A 23,454-nucleotide genomic window follows, 5' to 3' on the forward strand; every position below is an offset into this window, starting at 1 on the left:
TATTTTTTTCAAAAACAGAAGCTCGGTTCACATCGGTGAGCACCTTATCTTGACAGCACCAGGGGGAGGGAGTATGGGGCAAAAGATAAGCCTTTGCAGTGTTCTCTCCCCATTTCACCTTAAACATCCTACACTGCCGTAACCTATAGGTCTACTCAACGGCAGCAACGTTGCTCTTACACAAAACAGAGACCCGTTTTGCCACCCAGGCACCCAACCGACATAATTAATGAGCAGATACATCCACCGCGGAGAGCAAAGACAGGAAGTACACAGCTGAAGTAAGACAACATGGGAAAAACAGAGGTTGAGATGGAGAGAGACTTGATGGACCAGAGGAGAAAGTCAAGATGAACGAGGCGCCGTACCTTTCATAGTAGCTCTGCGCCCCGTCGTCGTTTGTGGAATAGATTGTTTCTAGTAAAAGTCGGTAGCCACAGTCAGAAACAGCAGTGAGGAAGAAAGAGATAGCAAGGACATAGTAGAGAAAAAAAAAAAGATGACAGAAATAGAGGGAGACTGCCAGAGGGTAGGACTGGAAGGGCTAGGAGTCACATGACCAGACTGGAAGCCACTGGCGGCTCACCATTGACCACGGCCCACAAAACCACAGGGTGGGTTTGGCGGTGACACTAGCGTTGGCCCGTTAAGGCAGCGACCGGCACAGTTAGAGAATCAGCCTGGCATCTGGGGGTGGGTCACCGGGATCCCAGCCAAGGATTTATCCCTTAGAGAGAGAGAGAGAGAGACTTACACCTGGAGTGTGTCTAACAGCGCTAACGGACATTATGACAGTGATGAATAGAAATGGGAATTTGTCCTAATGAGGATGAAGTGGTATAGGAGGGGGTTGGACCGAGTCACCCAGCAGAGATAGGAGGGGGAGGAATTCCTTCCAGCGGCCCTGATGAGTCAAACAGAGGGACCAGAAAAAGCAACAGCTTTCCCACACGGCTGAAGACCAACGGCCGTAACTGGCAAACACAGACCCAAACATTATTCCAACTCCTGCATGAGATAAGCCAGGGTGCTGCATCACGCTCTCTGACAGTTTGAGAGATAAGTTTTCCTCCAGGTCAGAGGTTAAACAGACCGAGCTGGTATCTCAGCTATACATACAGTATAGTTGATATCCAAAAGGCTAAGATAAAAAGGTGATATAGCATGAATTTTTATAATAAGCATGGAAAAGCCTATAGAAGGCCTACACAATGGGACAGGCATGGCAGATTTTGATCCGGCCCATATATCAATTTGGGTTCACAATACATTTTGGCCCGCCTAGTTGTGCGCCAAACCAATAACACAGGAAAGTGTTTTTTAAACTGCAGATACGTGACATTTAAAGCAGAATATGGCAGATTTGCCGACTCAGACTCAGAAATTCCCCCAGAAGGAACTCTTGATGACTTTTGTTTCGTGTCAACAAAAATATGACAAAAAGTGTACAAAAATGTCTGAAAAAGCAACAAATTTACAAAAAAGGTGACAAATGGCTGAGAAAGCCACAAAAACGAGGAAAAAAAAAAAGCTACCAAAAGGTTTAAATAAAAAAAAAAGTGACAAGCAATAACAAAAAGCCCGTCAATAAACTCTACATGTCTGGCCCTTGGTGGGATTCTCTTTTTCCAGTGTGGCCCCATAGTGAAAATGAGTTAGACATCCCTTGTATATGTCATTTACAAAATACAACAACATAGCTGAATTGCACATATAGCATAAATATGGTGGTGTGTTCCTGGCAGCATGTTACAACTAAGTCCAATATCTGTTTAGGAATCGGAATAGTTTTAAAAAAGGTTTAACTGTTCAGCATCAGAATTGTAAAAGCCCAAACGTTACCCAACCCTAAATATATCTGGCACTTAGGTTGCTAGATGCTCCAATTTGTTTAGCAGATGGTTGTGAACATTATCTTTATATCATTTGGTGCTGGGCAGATCGTGTAAAGGCAGTTTAAAGCTGGAACCAGGGTTGACGAGAGCGGAGTTTGCGAGCCAGAAAACCAAAACCATGAGCTAAAAGGCTGAGAGGTTATGTAGAGCTGAGGGGAAATGTAATTATGCATGGCTTTGTAATTTCGAGCGACCCCTTTTGCATTACGCAGAGTTATTTGATCCATTGTTGAGACAAAAAAAAAATATATTGATTAGTGCAGCTTTAAGGGCATCGTGAAAATCCATATTCACTGCAAGCTTTTAAAAGACTTATATTGATACTGTTCCATTCCACGTTTTGTCTCTTAACTTCCCGATTGCTGATGATCACAAGCAGCAGATGTCAGCCTACACAATGAGACACAGTCCCACTTCCAGTAAGGCAAGGAAGTTAAAAGACAAAATATGGGAGTAAGAGCACTCCTGTGTTGCTGAAATGCAAAATATGGGAGTAAGAGCACTTCCATGTTGCTGAAATGCAAAAGGTCGATAGCCATGGTTAGGGAGGAACCTCCGATATAGTGGAAGAGGAGAACCGTGACCAGCTGATATCTGAACCTTAAATGAGCAATGTTGACCAGATGTAACCGCAAAGAACTAGAGACTTTTAAGAGCATTTCAGATAAGCGATTATTGGGTTGGAAACATGCAAACAAAGCCGTTTATTGTCTCACGCTGAACAATGGTCCCAAGTGGAGAGAGGCCCAAGGTAAGCCATTCAGAAACAGAGTGAATTAATGTGGCAGCAACAAGCCAAACATGGCCAAAGACTGGTTGGTAACCATAAAAAAAAAAAAAAAAAAAAAAAAAAAACACTACACAGTACATTTGCATACAATACTGGCCTCTTTCAGCTCTTTGGATTATCATCTAGACCATAGGTATTGTAGCCTAATCAGCCTTTGACATGAATCCCTGCAGCAGGAAATCCTGCTCCACCATCCCACACACACACACCCACACCCACACACCCACACCCACACCCAGCTCCAGCATGGCATCAGACCAGGGACAATGACAAGCAGCACCAGGTGTAGGTGTGTGTTCATGTGCGTCTGTCAACTCAACAGTCAGACTTCGACGGTACATGAGGACGACTCCTCTTAAATCCATGACCCACCCCGGATCTGTTCTAACTGGCTAGACATGAGGCGCAACAGCACCTGGAGCCACCTGATAAAACCCAACATCATGACCTCACACACACACTGGAAGTGAACCGATATTTTTACTGGATGATTAAATCCATGTGGAGTGGCAGATGGGTGGGGTTTCCCTGTCCAGCACAGGACTAATAACAGCAGGCTGTCAATCAGATGTGAATAAGCAAACTGAATTTCAAATATTTGCAGAGAAACAGTCACAACCTATTTGCAACCTTTGATTCAGTCCGGCTGTCAGTGAGGATCCTGTTTCAGCGTGAGTCATGGCCATCTCGCTCTGAGAGCACCGAGCTTCGTCACAACCCAACTATGAATCCTTCACATAAAGAAAACACAGTTACCCATCAATCTAACAAGTCTTATATTGTAAGTAGGCCTGTAACAATTGTAACATAATTGTCTAATCGCAATTATTTTACACAATTACAGTGGTGCTCATAAGTTTATGAACCCATGCTAAAGTTGACTAAAAAGAGGAATTAAAAAAAAAGGAAAAAATCCAGCCTTAAGGACACCAATATTCTTTGTGAATGAATAATGTATCGTAAATAAATAAATGTTCTTCCTTAAAATGCAAGGGGCATAAGTAAGTACACCCCTATGTTAAATTACTATAGAGAGAGGCAGATTTTTATTTTTAAAGGCCAGTTATTTCATGGATACTATGCATCCTGATAAAGTTCCCTTGGCCTTTGGAATTAAAATAGCCTCACATCATCACATACCCTTCACCATAGATTGGCATGGGGTATTTTCCATAAGATCATCTCGGATGCATAGTATCCTGGATCCATGAAATAACTGGCCTACCCCCTGTATTTTAAAAGGAAGAACATGTATTTATTTACGATACATTATTCATTCACAAAGAAAATTGGTGTCCTTAAAGGTTGGACTTTTCCTAATATTTTTAATTAAGGCATTAAGATAAATTTCCAAAATAGTCAACTTTAGCATGGGTTCATAAACTTATGAGCACCACTGTAATATACAAGTGATTATTGGTGTTTTTTATTGATGAGGATAAATGTTCTATTGTCAATTTTATGTTCATTGAAGAAAAAAATACAATGTGTTATGATAATTAAGAGGCGTGGTTTACTTCATAGGCTGTGTACTTGTGTGATTACATTATCTGGGTCACACAAATGTGATGTGACCAAAAGATGTATCCTGGAATTCATTCAAAAGTTTAAATTTTATCTGAAAAAGTAATTGTATATTATGATTTTTTGACTGAAAGAGACAATTATATTGTTAACCGCTATTATTTCCGAGACAATTAATTGTACAGCAAAATTTGGAATTGTTACAGCTCGGGTTGTAAGAATGTACAATAGACACACAGCACACATATGATCCTAATTTAATTAAGGAACGATGTGGGTGGATTTGGTGATGTAGAGTCTTCAGTAGCTCAGGAGGCTGAGGAATAAATTACAGTTTGGGCAAACACTAGGAACCTGTAAGAAACTTGTCAGTTGAGAGACCCAAGGACAATTCCACGTCTTATTTTTGTGGTTTTGGTCATCATTTAATATTGTTAAGAGAACATTGTACTCCGTTACGGGCACACAGTGATTATTGAAGGCAGCCCACATGAGCATATAAACTTTAGACTGTAGAAGGGTACTGAAACTGTAAAAGTAGTGGGGACAAAATATATGAATTGCCAGTTGAAATGACACCCCTGCTGTGATCTTGGAACCTTGCTAAACAAAAATTGCAGTTTGGCCAGATTATCTAAACCCGTGGTTCACAACCTGGGGGTCGGGACCCCGCCAGGTGGTCACTAGGGATGCATGATTCAGAAAATAACACGATTCAATATTGATTTTTAGGCTCAAGATTCGATTAAAAACCAATTAGATTAAAACAATGATTCACAGTATGTAAACCTAGTTACTTTCCCCCATGTGATTGCATTAGACATACAATAAAAAAATTAAAAAAATAAAAATAAAATGTGAATCAATTTTCAGGAATTCTATGAATTGATTTTCAAATCGGTAGAGCTTGAATCGAGATACGAATGTGAAACGGGTTTTTTGCACACCCCTAGTGTTCACAAGACGACTGAAGGGATATGAAAAGCCTGTTCCACAAAACTGTTTTCTTATGACTTTCTATTTTTCTTGTGGGTATCTAAAAAATGTGTCAGATAAAGCAATCTGAAAATGAAAAAAAAAAAAAAAAATCTTTCCTTGATGGAGCTCCTTGACACTAATGTTAAGGAGACATAACTTCCGTTTAAGAGGTCACAAGTCAAACGTTTGGGAACTACTGATTGGGATTTTTCTGAGTGAAAGGAAAAGGGAAAACGCTCCAAGTTTACAAACCGTTCTGAATCTGTTACGTTCCACTCTGCACAGCCTCTGAACAAAGCTTCTCTTATCCATTTTTATTTGTATCATAAATTGAAACACTGTTTTCGTTCCTGAAGATGCATCTGCGTGAACCAACCTTGAACCAATCTTGCTGTCTTATGGGGCCTCTATCTTCTCTTTCTACTCCAACATTAAGCAAGTGAATGGAGCGATTGTTAGAAAATGTATACATCCTTGTGGGTCTCATTCAACCTTTAGAAAAAATTTTGTACAGAGATATGAGTAACATGATTTCTCTGACGGGACAAGCCTCATAACCGCAGTCTTCATGTCCACGTTAGCACGCATGATTCAAACAACATGCTATAGCTCCGTCCGTGGGTTTAGCAATACTCCGCGTACAGCAACCCAGCCTGTTCTCATGAACCATTTGTTCAAAAAGCTACGAAAAGTTATGCACTGTAATTATTAAGCTTTCCACGTCTTTTTTGTCATTGTTGCTGTATTCACAACAGTAACGGCCGCTGTATAAGAACGCGGCTGGCCGCGAAGGGAGAAGGTCCGGCTGTACCTGGCTCAAAGTCACCTATTTTCGGGCAATGATCCACCAGCTACTGCTGATACAACGGAGGTCTGTAGCTGGTGCCACAAAGCTCTGTTTCGGCTTAAACAGCTAGCGACTGCTGCTCGGCGTAACAGAGCTCGTAATTTCGTAGGATATACCATTTGGTGTGCATATATTGTCGTACAATATCATACGGACCCGTTCAAGAGAACGGGTTGAGCAACCAGTTTATCTACGGATCGAGTCATAAAAATGAACAATCTGATTAATAGTGGATGGAGTGTTGAGACAAGTATTACTGTGAACAGAGCAGAGAGCAGAACAGAGCTGCTGTTGGCTGCTGCTGCTGCTCCTGTGCGCACTGACGCATTGTTATCATTACATGCTCTGCAAGTCTCACAGAAAAAAAATGTATGCACTGTTGGTACAGGATTACGGCTGGCGGCGCCGCTGGTTACACACATTCGCACCTGGAAGCTGCCCAGTATAACCACAGTGTGATGTGCTGGCCACTGACCAGTAGGGCTGATCGATCATGGGAAAAAATTTTGTCACGATTATTTCGGTCAATATTGAAATCATGATAATTTAAAGTGATGTTCAGAGTAATTTCACCCTAGGCTGCTTTGCACCTTGACCTCAAGCCAAACAACCCCCCATAAGCTTTTTTTCCCCCTTGTTATGACGTTGGTCGAGTTAGCGTTATCAGCTGGTTAGCTTAGTGCAGGCGCTAATGGATCCACGTTTGTATTTCGTAAAATACCCCACTAATAACGCCCGGAATGATACCAAACGTCTACAGTAGTACAAATAGTTTCTGTACTTATAAAACGAGGCATTAGAAAGTTTGTAACTACACCAGAAGTATATTTAAATAACACTTGCCTGATGGATACTCCTCTTGGCTGCTATCGTGCGAGATCACGCACAGAGCACCACATCCACTGGAAACCACTCACTCTTTCACTGTGCAATTAATTAATAATCTACTCACATACATACCTGGACAACAACTGCTCTTAACTGCCAATTTATTTATGCTAAATGTCATTTATTCACTGTATAATAACAATTGCATACACAGTCCTATATTAATTTTATTTATTGTTTATTTTTTTACTGTATTTACTTTTTGTTTACTTCCTATATTTAGCTAAAAGTTTGTTATTATACTGTATTTTCTATACTGTATTTTTTTATACCTCTTTATTTTCTAAATGTTTTGTAAGCTGCTGAAAACTGCTGCTGGAAATCTAATTAACAAGTCATCCCAAATGGATCAATAAAGAGAAGTCTAAGTCTAATACTGTACAAACTACAAAACAATTGTAAAAACCCATCACCTGATTCAGACCAGAGCAAACAAACTGATTAGACATCTGCTCAGGTTAAATTTGGAGGAGGCTAGAATTACGTTAAGGGTCACGGGACACTATAGGTGTGATTTGTCCCGCCAAAACAGGTGCAACCAAACTAGCCTCGCATTGCCAGACATTCCCCCACAGTGCAGTGTAACAGGGTCTGGCTAGTTCACACAGCATTGGGAGAAAAACGTGCTCTGGTTTATTGGCATTTCTTTAAACCAATCACAATCGTCTTGGGCGGTGCTAAGGTCCGGACGGAGAAATGATGCCGCTGCAAAATAGCCAGGAGAATAAACAGGAGAATGAGGGAGAGGTCAACCAAACAACAGTCTTTACACACAAACAATCCTAAAGAGATCTAATCTGCCAAAAATATGGGAAATGAACGGTGTGGGTTTTCCATGGGTGTCCAGGACCTCTAAGCCAACACTACCTTTTTTTTTTTTTTAAATGCAAATGACAATATTGTTATGTCTTTATTATAAATACAAAGAAATACAGGCAGACCTAGACCAGAATTTGGTATGTCTTCTTGGTGTGACAATGTAAGAGTCAGTAAAGCAGGAATAAACATGTTGGTGAGTGGATCGAAGTCCATCAGGGTCTCTGCTAAAGCACTCAGTGCTCTACCACTCACTCACACAATTAGGCCACTCAAGCCTGTGTGTGCGCGCGTGTGCGTGTGTGGCAACACACTGCCTATTGTGTCAACACAACAGCTGCTGGGGTCTAATCTTTCGAGCATCTAGAAACACATACAACAAACTCACACAGCGGAAAGTTTGTCCATCAGTGCCAGTGAGGGTGTTGGATTATTAATATTAGGACTGGGTTATCAGTGCAAACTGCCAACATCAGTACTTCTGTTCTGGGAGAGCAGATACAAGCAAATTGTTCATATAGTCGCACAGATGCTCAATATACCCACTCGAAATCTGAAACAACCTCATCCAGAACACTAAACACAGCAGGACGCGATAACACACTATACATTTTAACAGGCTAATGAGATTCCTCTCAGTAGGAGATCCGCTGACTCCACTGCAGCTTTTAAGTGCCTCCTTAAAACCCATTTTTACAAGATGGCCTACACTTAACCATGTCTTCTTTTCCATTACCGCAACACTGCATGTTTCCTCTTTTTGCTACTTTTTTATGGTTTGAACTTCACCATCACTGCATATTTAAATTATGCTTGATTTGTATTATTTTGGTATTTTTAGATGCATTTCCATACAGGTTTCTGTTATTGACATTCTATCTTGCACTTTCACCATTTTATTTAGTGCTGGTTTAAATTTGCGCTCTCATGTTCTTTGTATGTCATGGGGGGGCTTACATGGGTTTCCTAATTAATAACCTGTAAATCTTAATCTGGAAAGCAATTGTGCTTAATGCTTGAAAAGTGCTATATGACTAAAATTATTGTTCTTCTTAACATTTACATCACACAGGTATCCATGTAGACAAGAAAAGAATGTCAGATCTGCAGTGGAGGGGTTGTGGGTTCCGTGTGTGCGCCGAGCTCTCCTCAGCTAAGAGCAAGGAGGGGAGAGAAGGAACTGGCGGAGTTGAGCGGCCAGTGGCCAACAATAAAAAAAAACAACCAAACAGGCTGCTGGGTCCAACTCCTCCAGGTTGGTAAAGCCTGTCAGACCTTTAGCAAGCGGGGAGATAAATATGGACGTCTTCTGGCAGAAGATTCCTCTCCACTATGAACTCAGCTCCCCTAGAAACAACTGACAGGGGCCTTAGGGGGGGGAAATACTGATATACAGATACAATGCTGAGAGGCCACTCAATCAACTTTTATTTGTCACATGAAATTGTATGATTCCAGTGATATGTAATCCCATCAGCTCATTAAACTTGTGCAGAATGTGGCAGCCAGATCGGCAAACAGTAAAAAAGAGCCACCTGGTTGAATGGCAACAGCACTCCAGGATGCAGACAAGTCTCAAAACACACAGCTCCCAAAATCCTGCTAGAAACCAACGGAGGTACGGAGGCCACCCAGCTGGGATTGTAGCTGTAGCCATCTTCATCCTCTTCCTCTGTGTTTACATTTCAAAACTTTGATTGGCCAGGCTAGCAGAGTCAGCAGGAGACTGGTGAGTTGGTTTCCCTATCCTGATTTTATATGCATACCTTTTTTTTATTTCATTTTTACATTGTTGTATTGGTACTTTAAAAAAGGACTGATTTAAAAGGATTTGAGTGTATCCAAAACATGTCAAAATGTTCCTTTAAAAGACAACACAAAATGGTATTTTGAGCATCTTGCTTCCATAGTTTGACCCAAAGAGCATTCAAATGGAGTAATGCATTTGGCAGCATTATTGGAGCTCCTTAGGACAGCAATAACAGATTTGAGCAGCTGGTTTTGTTATTAAATGTACAACCTGGCGAGTTCAAGGAATGAATAAACCTGGCGAGTTTCTAAAAACTGTTCTAAACAAATATATCTATATTGGAGGACTAAAAAATGTAAAATACAAAAAGTGCATTAACATTTTTGTGTCTGTGTCTTTTTAAGTAAAGAGGAGATTATGCTTTACTGATTTCTGATAGGGCATTTTTGGCTATGTTACAAAACACTGTGTGGATAAAACTACTTAAAAAAAAAAAAAAAAAAAAAAAAAAAAAAAAGACTATGATCTGAGGTTCTTTCGCTTTATCATAAAAAATATACGACCCCTACTTAAAATGCTAAAAGTAGAATAGAACCATAACTTTAAAACCATTAAAACCACACTAAGAAGTCCAAAACTACTAAAAAATAACAACTCATGTTAAATCAAAAACTGAAATATCTATAAACACAAAAGACACACTAAATAAACAAGAAGCTGTTACCATGGCGAGTAGTTAAGAGTTTGGCATTGTCAGTACAACCAGGGTCTGTTGTTGATTCACCTCATCATAGCAACACATGAGGTCATTGACAAATGGTTACCACTGACTGGTGGAAGTGAACCAGCACAACAGAGAGAGGCCTTGTAAAGGTCAGCTCATGTCTGGCTGACCCCAGGACAGGAAAAAGGCTCAGAGCCCCCCTCCCTAATGTCATCAGTGGGCTATGCTGCTCAGTAATGGACAGTATGTCCTCTTGGCTGCAGAGGAGTCTTTCAGTCCCATGAAACATTCAGAAACTTTAAGAGAACAATATGTTTTTAGGGAAGGAACAAATGGACTCAGCTGATGTACTTACAAGATGACCATTGACACAGAAGAGTTCAACTTTCTCCCTCCAGTGTCCGGGCCCCTGAACGCCACCTGGTCCTGAAAGACAAATAATTGACTTAGTCACCAAAGTGTGTCTGGGATTCCAACTTAATATTAAAGCTGTGATTAGAGTTTCCTTTTCCCCTTACATAGTGCATTACCTGGGAGAAATGAGCATACAGTGCAGATAAATCCAAATTCAGACCAGTCCAGTTCAGGTGCATTTTCTTAAATCAACAAAACTGTCATGCCGGTTATTTAATCATATTAATACCCAACTACTGTGTAAAATGTTTTTGGATTTTCCAATTGAAAGACACGGTGTAAATGGGGACATTGATTACTCTCCTTTCTTGTGATGAGTTTTGTTTCTGTTAATAGATAGTGTTCATTTTTTAGTTTGATAGATTTTTAAAATTATTTTCCACTATTATTTAGCACATTGAGACTTTATTCTGTTGTGTTGTCATTCATTTCCATTTTACTATGGGTTTGAGTATGATGTCACTTCCTCTCTTTGTCCTATATATTTCCTGTTTGTATCTCACTTCTGGTTAGTCACCCTGAAGAGTCTCGCTTTGCCAGACCTTCCTCCACAGCGCTGTGGAGGAGGGTCTGGCTAGTCCACAGCATTCGGGGATGGGAGAGAAACGTGTTCTGGTTGACTGGCATTTCTTTAAACCAATCCCAATTGTCTTGGGCGGCGCTAAGCACCGGGAAAAGTCATGCCTCTGCAAAATAGCCTCTGGAAGGAACTTCTTTTGGTGGAACGTGTACGTTTAAAAGTAGTTTTAGTCGTGCAACAGAAAACTCAGATTGGACAAATAGTCTAGCCTGCAGAGATCTGAGGAGCAGTTAACCATAGTCCTCAGAAATCCACCAGAGTTTAGAACAAAAATGCAAAGAAAGAGGAAGGTAACCGGAAATCCGGCTGAAAAGAAGGAAATCTGGCGGAATTTCCGACGGCAACGGCGCAATCCTGGAAGTGGAACATCCTGGATATAGACTACCCTGAAGAAGGCCTGTGTGCCGCAACACATTGGTGCGTATTTTTTACTCTTTGCTATGCATTAGCCGCAATAATAAAAGGCTTTTTAACTTTTTATTTTTTCAACAAGAGTGCCTTGGTTTTCACACTGTTCTGATGCTACTAACCACCACCAAAAAGAAGCGTCTTCCCCAATCATGCTTTTGATTTTAGGTCATATCATCCAGCCCTAGAGAGGAGACTGTGACATGTACATTGTTACGTCACAATACACCTGTTAATTTCTATTGGCTGCTGGGCTGGAGTGGGTGTGGCCTACCTGCACACCGAGCTGAAAAGCATCTCTGAAGCAGATTGAAGGAGGCTCAGAGAGGCTAACCCAGAGACAAGTTGTGTTCATGTTATGTCTGTGTCTGACTTGTCTACAAATGAACCGTCAACTGAGGGTCAACGACGAGAGAAAAGGAGTGAGCTGGCCGCAGAGCGGAGGAGGAATCGGCACCCGAAGTTAACGACTAAGGTAGGCCTCAAATCCCTAACTCCAGTCTGGCACCGAAGCGGTTAGTTTTTCTAGTTTTTTTAAATGCACGAGCAAAACCAAGCTCCATTATAACCCTAGACATAAGAGTAATCAAGCTTTCCCCAGGGAAAATAAAAATAAATAAATACAGTCAGCTACCACCACAAATAGAATCTAAGTAATTATGTGGGAAACACTGCCACTATTTTATTAGAATGCCCAACATTATTTAACGTTACTAAACGTAATGTTAATCAAACTTTAATACCCGTCCGTGAACAGATACATTTTCATCGCCAGTGGTGGTTGTTTAACGATGAAGACAACTCCCATGATCCCACACAACTTTACGACATTATCAAAAAGTCTGTTTTGACGGAGAGAGCCCTATGGAGATCCTTAACGGAAGGAAATGACATATTGCACATTTAAGTCAACAACTACTACTTATTATTCTCACATCAAAAAAACTATGACTAGGAACGAGTGAACCATACTTTTACAAAATCTGTTCATATCAAATGCCTGTCAATTACTGGACTACAGTGCAGCATTGTCTGTGACCTATATCAGCCTATACCCACCATACACAGGTCTGTGAACCCAGTGGTCCTGCAGCCCTGATGCAATCAAGTAGTGACAAGAATGCATCACAGACAGACAGACACCACAGTACAGTAGCTACCCCCTTTAATATGTCCTGGTGTACCAGCTATTGTGGGATTTAAAAGGAGAAATCCGGCGCAAAATGAACCTAGGGGTTAATAACACGTGTACCGAGTCGACCGTTCTCTGGGATATGTTTTCATGCTAATCGAATGTGACCAGTTTTAGCTCTAACCGCTAATTAGCTTATAAAGTTAGTTGCCGGGGCACGGGTAAAGTAAAAAAGAAAAATGGCTATTTCCACACCACTAACAAGGCTCAAAATAGCACTACACTGGTCGGGACTGTTTTCCCAAGATGGCGCCCGCCTGTATACGTGAACGCTACTGTCTTTATAATCCATCTCTTTAATAAACTGTCGGTACACTTACAAAGTTCTCAATGCTTCGGTTTACATGTAGGGACCCTCATTGTGCTACCGTGGAAGTGTGGTGCTATTTTGAGCCTTGTTGTGTAGAAATAGCGATTTCTTTTTACTTTACCCTCTGCGCTAAAACTGGTCACATTCAATTAGCATGAAAACATGTTCCAGCAAACGGTAGACTCGGGACAGACGTGTGTGTGTATTTAATTCACTGTATTACGCAATGTATAATTTTCCATAAATAGTTAAAAAAAAAAAAATTTAATCTGTAAAAAGTGTTAACTGACATTTAAAGCCCAAGCTTGTTGTCAATAACAATCTGTACATTTATAGTTGCATTGTTTATTTGGTGTAATGAAGGAATGCCAAATAAACTTGAAATATTCTAATATCAATAAACAGCAGCTATTTGTTACTACGAATAAAAGCTGAGATTTGTTACCTAAAATAGCCATGAATAGATATAGTAAAAGGTCTCCCACTGTTTTTTTTTTTTTTCCAAATTCTGTATACTACGATAGAGGATTTTATCCATAATATTAAAGTGGAAAAAAGCAAGACCTTTCACTCTCATATAGCACATCATCATCATTATTATTATTATTATTATTATTATTATTATTATTATTATTATTATTATTATTATTATTATTATTATTATTATTAGAGTAGGTTTGTGTCAGTTAATACGAGCAGTGAGTCAGTGATAAGGCCTATACTTCTCCAAATGTTGAAACATCTGGCTTTCCAAATTCAGCCTCCAGCCGGGATACCCCAATCCTTCAACACATCCCTGTACACTTCCACTTACTCAACAAGTGAATCTGAATTTTGGTGCAGTTCCTTCTATCTGCCAATAGAGGCTGTTAAAAGCTTAAAACATACTAAATGTCTTTATTAGACTGTTAAAAGAAGTGAATCCAACAAGGTTGAGCGATAAAGTGAAAGTCTTGTAACAAAAGGTGCATCAGATTTAAGTCCAGACTTATGTTGGGACACATATTATGCCTATTGCCTACCATACACTGGCTGACACCACCTCACATCTAAAAGACAAGCCATCATAATGTCACTTTTAGTCAGACTATTCATGTATTCATTCATTCATTCATTCATTCATCCTTTATTTATACTCAAGATCATTGAGGGACAGGCAGCCCTCATTTACAACGACACTGAGTTACAAAGACAAAGTAAACAACATAGAGAAGGAAGCAACACCATCACAAGAACGTAGAGAGACACTAAAACTTTTGCGAAAAGGAAAAACAATGTGATAAACAGGTCAGGACGAGCAGGATGCAAAAGCAATACAACTATGTAAAGCAATTACAAGTAGAAGTTTGGAGGTCCAAAATCAGATTTCTAAGATGTCCAAAAAGTGAGTTGATTTTAAGGGTCAGGTGCACTAAAAACGAAAAGCAATGTTTCCAAGTTCAGACGGAGCTCGTGGAACATGAAGTAAAAGCCAGTCAGCGGAGTGAGTCTGATAATGTCCCTCTGAATGACAAAGTAGTTCTGTAGGGCAAGATGGCAGTTCTCCAACAAGGGCTAGATAAAGAGATACCAGTGAGTAATGACTTGGGGTTCTTGCAGGGTCACATTCAGTGTTGGGAGTAACCCAAAGGCAAGAATGTTTATGTAACATGCACGCTATGACCAGGAAAAAAGACATGACACTTGTTGCTGCTGCTAACCCAAGCCCAAGCCCAAATGCAGCTAGCGTGAGCTCCAGCCAAGGAGACGGAGCCACTCTGTTAAAACAAGCAACGCTTGTTGATGTCAACAACATCTTTGACGTGAAAGATGTTATAGAACGTAATAGCGTTATAGAACATAAAAAATAACGTCAGTTACTTTGCTGAGTAACTAATTACTTTTACAATGTGGTAACTGAGTTACTAACTCAATTACTTTTTGGGAGAAGTAACTTGTAACTGTAACCAATTACTTTTTTAAAGTAAGATGATCAACACTGGTCACATTATGCAAGACTACAACTTTGACTGAAGATTTGTTTTCAAAAAGTCAACCGAGTTAGCTAGTAACTTGAGGGAAAAGTTTGCAGATTTTCTGTTCTGCTGTACATGGCTGCTCTGTGTTTATCTGCTGGCAAAACTCGATTCACTCGATGACCCGATTCAGAAGGGTTGAACAGCAACTTCCCCTCTTTAGCATTTAGCTTAGCACCATTGCAACCATAAACACCACTGGCTCTAGCCGGTTTGCTGCTTCCTGTTTGGTGCTGGAAGGAGCGCACCCATTGGTTGTTGACAATGTTCACTTGATTTAACTTCACTACAAAGACTAAATACGGGAGTGGAAGCACTTGAAAAGATGTAAGCCTCACAGATGCTCTTAAAAAAGCAATTTGGGGGATCTTGAGGGTAAGGCAAGATGATGTTTTCACAAACTAGTGATCAGGAAAACAATATGGGTGCAGATCCACAGGGGGACATGGCCACTAACAGCATGCTGTTCCAGGCTAACAGGCTTTAAATAGTCATGGTTTCTCTGTTGCTCCAGAGATCTGGAGGCACCACAGTGCAAACAAAATCTGACATTTAGGAGATTTTCCTTTTTTTGAATTTTCAAACAATACTTTGTTTAACTACAAATCAACTCTTACCCACAACGTTTTCTTGAGATTGATTTACTGGCGGTGAACACAAGAGGCGGGGTTGTTTGGAGAATTATATAGACCTATAAATCATTCCTGTTTTGCATGTTTTCCCTTTAATGTCACGGCAACCAAGCCCACCCAAACCATACTTCGAACACACGTCAGCTCATCAGCAAACCCTGATAGGCAAAAACCCCATGCACGACACGCATGCACAAACTATGTTCCAGCTGGAGGCTGGTTTCATCACCAGCACTGGCCCATGTCTCCTAGCAGGAGAGACTCCCTGAGCATCTGCTTCCAATAGCTTCACAGCCTCCGCCCTCCCTCCCTCCCTCCCTCCCCCTCTAAAGGGGTCTGTGGGAGGCAGCGGACCCATCGGACCCATTTGAAGCCCGAGCCCCAGCTCTCCGGACCGGGGCCCCCAAAACAATGATGTAACACCCAACGGGCTTATGTAACTAATCTCTGCTGGCAGCTTCTCCCTCTGAAACACAGCAAGTGGAGACCCCGGGAACACGCCAAGAAAAAAGTACACCACTTACACCTAGTTCTATCTAGCCTTGTAGATGGATTTTAGTTCCAATTGTCCAGGTTTTGCCAGGTAAGTACAGAGTTTTCAGGATTTGACTGAACCATCCTATAAAGAAGCATCAACTGATGTACTGTAAAGGCCCCTACACACTGTCTGATGACAGCAATCTTACAGATTACAATTCAATTACATCGGTCACTTTTCTGCTATGACATTTCCAAATAGCCGCTGTAAAAAAATAAAATAAAAAAAGAAGCCTACTCCACTTGATATCAGTCAGGCTGTAGCAAGCAGATGTAGTTAGCTAGTGTAGTAGCGTATTTGTGTGTAAATAAGGTAATGCTAACAGGCCGACAACAGCATTGTTGTTGTATTGCAGGCAGAGCTAGCTAGCCATAGTATTATACTGTAGTAAGGGTTGCTTAAGTGTTAACTTTCCCAAAACAAATGAAGAGCAACACTGGTATATGACTGATCTACTGGCATCTCGGGTCCAGCACAGTGGATGTTCCAGTCCTGAACAGCGGACGCGCATTTTTAATTTAATACCACCACCGCACGCACGCACGCACGCACGGGGTGGGGGTTAAGGAACTTTGGCAGACGGTTCGAATTGTTCACTTCCAAGGGGGTAAGCTTCGCTTCAGAACTCGAACCTCCTATGGCGCCCTTTTTGATGCTACAAAGCAACCGCCTCCCGTTAGCATTCCATTGACTGCCATTCATTTTGACGTCACTTTGACAGTGAATAACTTTACATCTGAAGCGTTTAAAGACTATTTGTCCATTGTTTATTTCTAAAGAAACATGACAATGTATAAAAGTCTCCATTACCTTGCATCTCACGTTATGGCTCCGTAGCAGACATTTTTATAAAAATAGGCTAACAATTGTGTCACATAGTAGAGGAATTACCGTATAGTACAGGAGAAGCCCGCAGGCAATTTCGACTTACATGAACTGTTTAGGTTTAATTACTAATGTTAACTAGCATTTTAGTTAGCAATAATTAGCCTGTGAAGTGGAGAAGAGTCGTCCATCTTTAAATATGGTCTCTGGTGGCAACACTCAGACTGCAGATTGCACTTGTGTTACATTTAGAGCTGGGCGATAGGGAGAAAAACCAAATATCACAATATTTTTGACCAAATACATCGATGTCGATATTGCGGCGATATTGTTGGGTTGACTATTGGTGCTTTCACAAAATATTTTCACATTGAGATTTGTGGTAAATAATCATCAGTATTTTGGATATGACGACTAAGTGGGTAAAGGCAAATAATAGAACAGCTAGAACAGTCTGGTAAATTCAGAAAATGACATCACGTTACTGTAAAGTAGCCTTTAAAACCAGGAAAAGACATGAGTGTCATATCACGATATTACGGTATCCAAAATCTCAGAGGATATCTAGTCTCATATACCGAGGTCGATATAATATATCGATATATTGCCCAGCCCTAGTTGTATGGAGCTAAATCAGGGCCAAATGTTTTGTTCATTTGAAAAAAAATATATATAGTTGAAAAAATAAAGCTTGAAATTGAAAATTTAAGTTTTGGTCAAAACTTGGAAAAAATAAAACCATGTATTCAAACTTAAAATAAGTGTACCAATTTTTCTTTCAGTTTGAATAAAATATAGATTAAATTCTGGAATTATTTTGAATAAATTATAAATTTTCATTTTTCACTTTAATATTTGTTTTCAGTTCCACATTTCATGTTTTCAGATTCAAAACTTATTTTTTTTACGCCTTCAAATCTTTTTTTTCGGTTTCAAATCTTTTTTTTTCGTTTTCAGATCTGTTTTTCACTTTCAGATAATCTTTTTTCGGTTTCAGACTTTTGGCCCTGATTTTGCGTGGGCGTGGCTTCAACTCAGAGGGGCGTGGTATTATGAGTGACAGCCTAACAACGAAGGCAGAAGACTCCTCTGTCATGTTGACTTCAGGAAATGGTGTTACTGTGAGAACTATGACTGAATGCTTTCTATCCACTATATACATGTGATGTTTACTTAATAAACTGATGCAAGTGACAAAGTTCCATTTAAAAAATTGTATTGGACAACACATGGTACCAATTACACTATAAGAGCAATAAACTGATTGTGCAGTTCGGCAGGAACAATGACTTCTCCCACTTCCATGTATGACATTGAATGTAGCACCACAGTATTCACTCGGCAGTCAGCATAGCGTCCGCTCCGCCAAGGCAACCTGCTGGCGCAGCCCACAGGTAAGACATGTGAAAGATATTAGCCTTTTTGAATAGATACTTTGGGACATTATCCCGCAGTGGCATTTTTTTGTCATTAACACATAAAGGGAAAATAGGTGGACAGCTGGAAATGAAGCATCGCTAGCACAAAAGTTAGCATTAACTAACGTTAGCTTCACACTAGCTGGTGTTTTTACACCAATTTTAGTGTCCAGCTCAAGTTTTTTGACTTTAACGTGTAGTGGTCTTTGTTAACCTCTGTTTGTCAGAATGACCATAACTCGACAGTGGCTGCCTGCAGCCGTACAGCCTTATAAAACATATAATATAAAAATGTAAATGGTCTACATATAATGTAAAACATTATAGATAACTAACATTGCTAGTGTTACCTTTTCATGGTTCGTTTAAACAACATAACTTGTCCTGGTCCGCTTTGTTAATCAATCAATCAATCAATCAAAGCTTTTATTACGGACACACACGGTCCAGAAAACAGACAGTAAGACATACAAATACAAAAAGACAAGTTAGTGTATTCTGATACTTAAGTTAGGCTGTGGTAGAAGCCTTCAAAGTTTGCCCACTTGGCATATTTTGTAAGGCATAACTGTCATGCTGTTACATGTAACGTTATAGTGTAAAACGTAATTTATCAGGTCAGAGCATTAATGTAAAGTCATATTTGTCTACTCTATAAAAGGAGACCTTCTTCACTGCAGCCAGTGTCAAGTTATGGTCATTCTGACAAACCGAGGTTAACAAAGACCAATACACGTTAAAGTAAAAAAAACTTGAGCTGGACACTGAAATTAGTGTAAAAACACCAGCTAGTGTGAAGCTAACGTTAGTTAATGCTAACTTTAGTGCTAGCGATGCTTGATTGCCAGCTTTGTCCAGCTGTCCACCTATTTTCCTTTTATGTGTTAATCACAAAAAAAAAATGCCACTGAGGGGATAACGTCATAAGTATCTATTCAAAAATGCTAATATCTTTCACATGTCCTACCTGTGGGCTGGTGCCAGTGAATACTGTGGTGCTATAAGTCATACATGGAAGTGGGAGAAGTCATTGTTCCTGCTGAACTGCACAATCTGGCACAGTTTATTGCTCTTATAATGTAATTGGTACCATTTGTTGTCCAAAACATTTTTTTTAAATGGAACTTTGTCACTGGCATCAGTTTAAGTAAAAATCACATGTATATAGTGGATAGAAAGCATTCAGTCATAGTTCTCACAGTAACACCATTCCCTGAAGTCAACATGAAAGAGGAGTCTTCTGCCTTCTTTGATAGGCTGTCACTCATAATGCCACGCCCCTCTGAGTTGAAGCCACGCCCCCACGCCAAATCAGGGCCAAAAGTCTCAAACCGAAAAAAAAAAATATCTGAAAGTGAAAAACAGATCTGAAACCGAAAAAAAAAAGATTTGAAGCCGTAAAAAAAAGATTTGAAGCCGTAAAAAATAACTTTTGAATCTGAAAACATGAAATGTGGAACTGAAAACAAATATAAAAGTGAAAAATGAAAATTTATAATTTATTCAAAATAATTCCAGAATTGAATCTATATTTTATTCAAACTGAAAGAAAAATTGGTACACTTATTTTTAGTTCAAATACATGGTTTTATTTTTTCCAAGTTTTGACCAAAACTTAAATTTTCAATTTCAAGCTTTATTTTTTCAACTATATATATTTTTTTTGAATGAACAAAACATTTGGCCCCGATTTAGCTCCATATAGTTGCATTACCATTTTCAGGTGACAACGCAGGAATGCGTACTCGTGTGCACCATGCTTCTGCCCTAACACTTTCCACGCGTCAATTTCTGACAATCCCTGTGCCAAGTTCTGATTGGATGTGGATAGGCCTATAACTTGAGTAAGACAAAAGCATACAAGAGGAACATGAACAGTGGGAAACGCTGTGTGTTCATACCCAGGCCTTCAGGAGAACACTTATTGCAATTTATTTTAAAAAATGAATTAGAGGATGAACCCCTTGAGATGCATCTTCTCATTTTCAAGGGGATTTTCAGGCACAAAACATGGAAGTTTAGAAGCATCCTCGGCAAATCACATTATACCGGATCCACCATGGCAAAACAAAGACAATGTACCAAACACTGTCATATGGAACCGATTCAGTTTTGAGCCACAAATCTGAGAGAACAGAGCAACATTATTCACCTAAAGTCATTCCACTCTCTAGAATTAGAATGATCAAGCACAAGGTAATCAAGTGTTGTAACAATCCCTCGGGGTTCACTGACCTCACATCTTCAAGGTTTGGTGGAGGGGAATGGCTCCCAATTAGCTTCCCTATGCACTTCCAGTGTGGAGCAAAAACTAAAAAGTAGCATTCCTTATTACGCGCAGGTTTTTTATATTTATTTTGGCAGACATAAGCACCAGACTACCTGCCAAATATGAAGGAAAACACTTGGACTGTGTGTTTGTCCAAAGTGTGTATTATAGGCTAATTTGACAAAATGAGCATTTACTCAACATAAGCTGTAGACATATTCTTGATACACTGACCTACTGTACAAACCTGTAGTGCAATGATGGGTTTGGCATACATTGCTGCAAAACATGGCATTATGCAGTTTTCTTTAAAGATAAAGAAAGACAACCATTAAACCTGTAGGCTACATTGTGGCAGGGTGCGCCAAACACAATTACAAAAACATTTTTAGGTTGCTTTGCTTATAAATCATATTGGGTAGCCTACATTGAAACTAAACCACTTGAGAATATTGTCATTTTTAGCATTTAGTTAGCTGCTGCTGATTGGCAGCTCATCCCTGAGATCTTTCGTTGACAAAAACACTGTGGATAACTTGCCTGTCAATTATTGATTAAGTCTAAATGTCACTTCCATAAACGCTGCATGGTGTGTTGGATGAATGCCGATATAAAGAAAATATTGTATTGAACTTAGCAAGACCTTAAGTCATATTTGTTTTGCCATGTATCTTCGCAGACGAGCATGGCAACTTGAAATTTCAGGTTTTTTCAACGCAGTTTGGCGCTGCGTTCTCTCCCCAACTACAAGCGCACCCACCGACGCAGACCAATGTCCTCTCCTCTCTGCTGTAGTAGGCTATTTGAGGTCATGTACAGTGTAACATAATATATATATCTGGCGCCGTGGCCTGCGTTCAGAGATAATAATAAAAACGTCTAGGGCCTTGGGCCTGGGTCTTTAGTTTCACAAACCGTCTAAACACAGACTCTTAACTCCCCCTTTTAGCCTACTCCTCCGGGTCATTGTGGATGATATGTCGCTAATATGAATAGTCTCCACCTGTCGGGAGGATGGGCTCACCTGGATGAACGGTGTCTCAATGTTTCAAGCTTCACGTGAGAAACAGCTAGGTCTATTTCATAGATTTTTTTAAGTATTTCATACCAGACAGAAGGTCCCTGAAAGCACCGCCTGACCCTGACCGCTGCAAAGAGGTGATACATTAGCAACATGTTGTGTTGCAGGTCAATGCGCTGACAGACTTCAAACGTCTCTCCTCTTTTTTCTGCTGTTGTACGAACCCCCCCCCCCCCAAAGTTGAACAGTTCTAAGAGTCCTTCCTCAAGTTAGAAAACGTTAGAAAACCAGAATTTCTACGCACAAAAAATATCCAGACAGTTAACTCACCGACGCGGTTCTGCGGGGAAACAACTTCTCTCTGGCGGCCACCGCTAAACACAAGCTCTTGTAATATCCCGCGGACACACACAGACGCACGCACGCACGCACAGCTGAATGTCATCATCACACCGGTCCGCCCGCTGTAAACTTCTTCTTCTATCAAGTCAGCTAAAACAAACACAACGTGCTGCCGGCTGGACTTTTCAAAATAAACGTCTATTAGGAAGTAGCGTAGACGTCGTTTCTAAAGACAGCATAGGTCTGTTTTCTAGTGGATATATTTGCATAGCATAAATAATAATGCTGACTCATACACCATACAGGCTAGTTGCTCTTCTTTCATTTATGTATTCTAATTCTACTTGCTTTCTTTATTTGATCCCGTCTCGGTTTATCGTCCTATTGACTGATAGATCGATATTTATTGCGGTCTTTCAGTTCACTAAAATAAATAAACAAAAACTGAAAACAGAGGTGTACCTAAACCACGCTTACAGCCACAGAATAATGACTCATCAATGTCAAATATAGTGACAGAAAATGTGTGAGCTAAAGCCCAAGCTTATTACGTTTACCCTTCTAACAATAGTGAACAGAAACAAGCTACACACTACCTCAACTCGTCTTATTTCACGGATTCCAAACTCTGTATACCATGACTGCTTCGTTATTTTTCCTCAAGGTGAGTCATTTCGTGCTCTTATTTTGAAGGCAAGATTTATTAGCATTGATCTCAATATTCTAGCTTGACTCAGCTTTCTCCTCTTAAAGGAACTAAATGCATCAGTTACATTGTGTTAACCTGCATGTCTCTGCTATACCTTTCCTTTTCGCTGTATACCAAATCAACCATGTGTAGCCTACTGCAGGTCCTCTTTCTCTGTGTATATTTCAAAGTGCTTTCATTTTCTCCTTGTCTGTCTAATAGTTCAGTCTCTGATACACAAGCACAAACACATTTTAAGTGTTTTGTCCTGCAGTGACTTATGGGGTCAACCTTAGTGCTCTAATGGCAGAGTTAACAGTCCACATATCCTGTCCATTAAAAAAAAAAAAAAAAAAAGATAAACATCCTATTTCACCACAGTTGGAGCTGCTCCTGTCTCTGAGACTCCAGCACTTAATAGGCTTGTAAAATGCAAAACACTGGAGGTGAATAGATCACCCTCTCTTGCTATCAAGCCGTATAGACAGAGAAGATACATTATTTGGAGGTTTAGGGCCCAGTTTTCTATCTAGATGTATGTATGTCGCTGAGGTGGAAAAGGTAACCCTGTGACTTTGTTTGTCTGACTT

General features: G+C 40.1%; 1 long non-coding RNA gene across 1 annotated transcript; it reads right to left on the reverse strand.

The window, feature by feature from the left end:
* Nucleotides 1-397: 397 nt before the first annotated feature.
* Nucleotides 398-22,279, reverse strand: LOC114549341 (uncharacterized). Its single transcript, XR_003691531.1, has 3 exons — nucleotides 22,165-22,279; nucleotides 10,568-10,638; nucleotides 398-727 (listed from the first exon to the last, which is right to left on the reverse strand). It is a non-coding gene; the product is annotated as an uncharacterized LOC114549341 (long non-coding RNA).
* Between the last annotated feature and the right edge of the window lie 1,175 nt (nucleotides 22,280-23,454).

The sequence above is a fragment of the Perca flavescens genome, chromosome 22 (genome assembly GCF_004354835.1).
Source record: "Perca flavescens isolate YP-PL-M2 chromosome 22, PFLA_1.0, whole genome shotgun sequence".
NCBI lineage: Eukaryota > Metazoa > Chordata > Actinopteri > Perciformes > Percidae > Perca > Perca flavescens.